The following is a 4,336-nucleotide window of genomic DNA, read 5'->3' as shown; positions in this document are numbered from 1 at the left end:
GTTCTTACTCCTGAAACCATGAGATCATGACCTGAGCTGAAACCAAAAGTCGGATACTTAACCAACTGAGCCACCCAGGCGCCCCTGAGGTGATTCTTTTAAAAGGGAAGTCAGATCATGTCATGCTTTGCTAAAAACAAAAACAAAAACGCCTTACTCAGTAAATGCAGAAATCTTTAAAATGGCCTACATGATCCTACAAGGTCCATGACTGGCAGCCCCTCACTAATTGCTCTTATCTCACTGGCCTTATTTTCCATATTTTCTCTTACAGGTGTGCTCCACCCCCACCTCCCCAACACTCACTCTGCATCAGACACAACAACCATTTTACTATTCTGCAAACAAGTAAGACACTCTCCTGCCTTGGGGTCTTTGCACCTGCTATTGCCTCTGCTTGTCCCAGATATCAAAATGGCTCATTCCTTTATCCCCTTCAGGTTTTGCTTCAAATGTTACCTACCCAGATAGGCTTTCTCTGACTATCCCACTTAAAATTATATTCTAACTCTCCTCTACTACCATCCTGGCACATTATCCCACTTCCTTGCCTGATTTTCCTCTACAACACTTATCGCCATTTGACATCTTATATATTGTCTTTATTTACACATTTATTGTTCGAGAATGTAAGCTCCATGAGAGTAGGGTTGGTTTTTTTTTTTTTTAATTTTTTAATTTTTATTTATTTTTGAGACAGAGACAGAGCATGAGCAGGGAAGGGCCAGAGAGAGAGGGAGACACAGAATCCAATGCAGGCTTCAGGCTCTGAGCTGTCAGCATAGAGCCCAATGTGGAGCTCGAACCCACGAACCATGAGATCATGACCTGAGGCAAAGTCAGGCACCTATCTGATTGAGCTACCCAGGAGCCCCGAGAGCAGGGGTTTTTGATTGCTTACTGCCATTTTCTCAGTGCCCAGGACAGGGCCTGGTACATTAAAAGTATTCAGTTGGGGCATCTGGGTGGCTCAGTTGGTTAAGCGTCTGACTTTGGCTCAAGACATGATCTTGAGGGGCACCTGGGTGGCTTAGTCGGTTAAGCATCCGACTTTGGCTCAGGTCATGATCTCGCGGCTTGTGGGTTCGAGCCCCGCATCGGGCTCTGTGCTGACAGCCAGCTCAGAACCTGGAGCCTGTTTCGGATTCTGTGTCTTCCCCTCTCTCTGACCCTCCCCTGCTCATGCTGGCTCTCTCTATTTCTCAGATATAAATAAAATAAAAATATTTTTAAAAAAAGACATGATGTTGAGGTTCCTGAGTTCGAGCCCCTTGTTGGGTCCTGTCTCCCACTCTGTCTGCCCCTCTCCCACTCGCATGCATGTGCGTGCACTCTCAAAAATAACCGTTAACGAACATTTTTTAAGTATTCAATATGTATCGAATGGATGAATTCCTTGGGCCCTAATACCTTCTAGTCCCCTCACTGCCTAGCACACTGCTTTGCATGCACTCAGTAAATACTTGATGAATGAACTATGATGGAAGACTACTAATATTTCTGCCTTGTAGTTTGCTTCCTTCTCCAAGTACCCTTACACACCTGGGCCTACATTAAATTTCTGAACACTGAAAATTATGACAAAGGGTCAGTAGGAGAGGTCCTCCATGGACACTGCTGAAAATGGCAATAACAGAAAGCTAGGATGCTGCTTTGAGTATTTTCTGCCTTTGCTACTTGGACAAATCCCTTTCCATCTCTGGGTCTTAGTTTCACCATATGTAAGATGAAGCTAGGAGACTAGATGATTTCTGAAGTTCATTCTATTTTTACAGCTTGTAGTTATGGTGCTCATAACTAAAATTGTATGATTCTAAAATTGTATGGTATTTCTCTTCTAACCTGTGATTGGAATATGCTTACTGAAAATGTGGTGTCAGAATAAAGCTTTTCTTTGGTCCAATTAACAAGTATCATTATAAAAATAATAAAACATGGTGTAAAAGGCCACATTAGCAACATGCAGACATGACGCGGAGGCTCCCATGAAGCAGATAAGACCGAAAACTAGGTCTTCTGATTCCTTCAGGGCTCTTTATCTGAAGTCCCATACATATATTATATTTCCTCTCCTTTCCAAGGGTTAGATAAATCAGATCTTTATTGGCAAGATATTTTGGAAAATCCACACTCTTGGTCCCAGCATCGGAAACAAAAACACAACCTTCTCTTGCCACGTCTCTGGATGTCTGAGGTGATGTGCTCTCAGCCACTTTCCCCTTGGGACTTGTCTTCCAGGCAAAGACAACACAGTACAGTTGCAAAAGGTAAACATGCCCTTTGAATGCACCTGTGCTACGGGTGTCTCTCTGTGATGTAAACATGCTTTAATTCGGCCCTGTCCTTATAAGGAGATAAAAATCACTTTCAGAAATATGCAAACTCTTGTTCAGAAACCTCCCCTTCATTCTGACAAACTGGCTGCCATCCTGATAAACAGATTTTCTTAAAAGGAACTGTAAACCAGAGCCAGACTTACTTTCTGGTACTGAAGGGAAAAAAAAAAAAAGCGTGTCTGATTTCCCGCTTAAGAGAAAGATCTGGCACTACGCGTCACCAGCATCCCTCCACTCCCCAATCAAACGTGGTTCTTGGCGCTCCTAAGCCAGCTCTCGCCCACTGCCTAGCTACAGGGGGCGGGGCTATACCTTAGCCTCTCCCCTTTCGTGGCCTCCAGCCAATACCTGAGACAACTGGGGGCAGGCCGAGCCCCAGTGAGGACCCGCCCCTCGCTCCCACTCAGCTAATCAGGGCGGGCGGGGTGTGGATTTCCGTGCTGACCCCGCCTTCCCGGCGCTGGGCAATTTAGAGCCGCACGCCGGGCGGGAATGTAAGATGGCGGAGTAGCAACGCGAAGCGGTTAGCACTTGAGTCTGTGGGCCGACTTCGGTTTCCGTCTCGGCAGCAACAGTGATCGCTGAGCGGCGAGTGCCTAGGGTGGTTGGCCAAGATGCCGAATATTAAAATCTTCAGCGGCAGTTCCCACCAAGACTTATCCCAGAAAATTGCTGACCGCCTGGGCCTGGAGCTAGGCAAGGTGGTGACTAAGAAATTCAGCAACCAAGAGACCTGGTAAGGGCGAAGTTGGGACCCCAACCGGCCTCACCTGCCGGGGTTGGCGGGGACCACGCTTGGGCGGCAGACGGAAGGGGGATGGGGCGGCCGCGTGAGTTCTGAGGGACCAGAGGGGAGGGGGGGGAAGGGAAGGGGCAGCTCTGTGGAGAGCGTGCCCCACGGGCTGTTTCCGTTATTTTACCTCTCGCGGGAGGGTCACGTTCATTCTCACCGTGCGGTGGGGTGGAGTTAAGATGGAGCATGAGGCGAAGCTGTTGGGTTTGAAGGCAAGGGTTGGAGGACCCAAGGCGGGGATAGTGGCTGCCTAGAGCGACGGGAAGGGAAAGACGCTTAGCCTCGGCCAAGGGGACACGTGGCTTTGTCGCTTCGCTGTTGAGCCATGCCGACTGGACTGGGACCAGCTTGCTTGGGAGAACCGTACTGCGTAATAAGCCCTCCTGGTGTTTCATTTAGAGTCTAAGAAGAAGCTCTTCAATTCGAAATGGGTGTCGGTCGGGTTTCGCTTTGAGAGAAATTGACATTCTGTACTGAGGGCGCCAAAATGATTACTAAGGACTTCTTGGATTGGCAAGCGCTGGCTTTTCACGTCTTTAGAATCGGAGCCATACTTAAGTTAAATCTAGTTGATCAGATAAAGTGATACATTCACTCTGCATCCTGATTGCCAGCATCTCAGCTTGAGCCATCCAGAAAATTTGGGGGAACCTTAGCTCTGGAATCCTTGACCTTTTTCAGTGCGGACACTGGTACAGATGATACAGAAACCTATTTTTCAGTAGCAAAGTCTCTCCTGAACTGGTCTACTCCGCTTAGCGCTGTTGTGGGGAATTTAGGAAACAGTTTTCATCCCTGAGTGTTAAGATAATGGAGGGAAGATAATAGAGTGGAAGACTGGAATTGCATAGTACGTTGCAGCTGGAATTTTTTTCATTGCCTTGCTAATTAAACTGCTCCCTCCCCCTACTTCCAACCTCCTCCTGCACCTTGGGGCAATCTTAAGAGATAACTTAGTTATTTGATCCTATCAATGCACCTTCCACCGAAACGTAGAATCTTCTGGTTCTGATAGGTATACTTGCTGTTTTGTGACCCTGATGATCAAATCAGAGAGCAGTGCCCACAGTCTTACACAGTCATCTCTTAAGGGGAAAGTTTACACCAAACCTAATGGTCAGTTAAATTAGTTAAGGTTACTTTCAACATTTTTTCTAAATACTTTTTTGTTTCCTCTTTTTTTTCTTTTAAACTTTCTCTGGAAGTG

Source organism: Crocuta crocuta, unplaced genomic scaffold (genome assembly GCF_008692635.1).
Source record: "Crocuta crocuta isolate KB4526 unplaced genomic scaffold, BGI_CrCroc_1.0 scaffold676, whole genome shotgun sequence".
NCBI classification, from domain to species: Eukaryota; Metazoa; Chordata; class Mammalia; order Carnivora; family Hyaenidae; genus Crocuta; species Crocuta crocuta.
The sequence above is the reverse complement of the archived record's forward strand: the minus strand, read 5'-3'. Positions refer to the sequence as shown.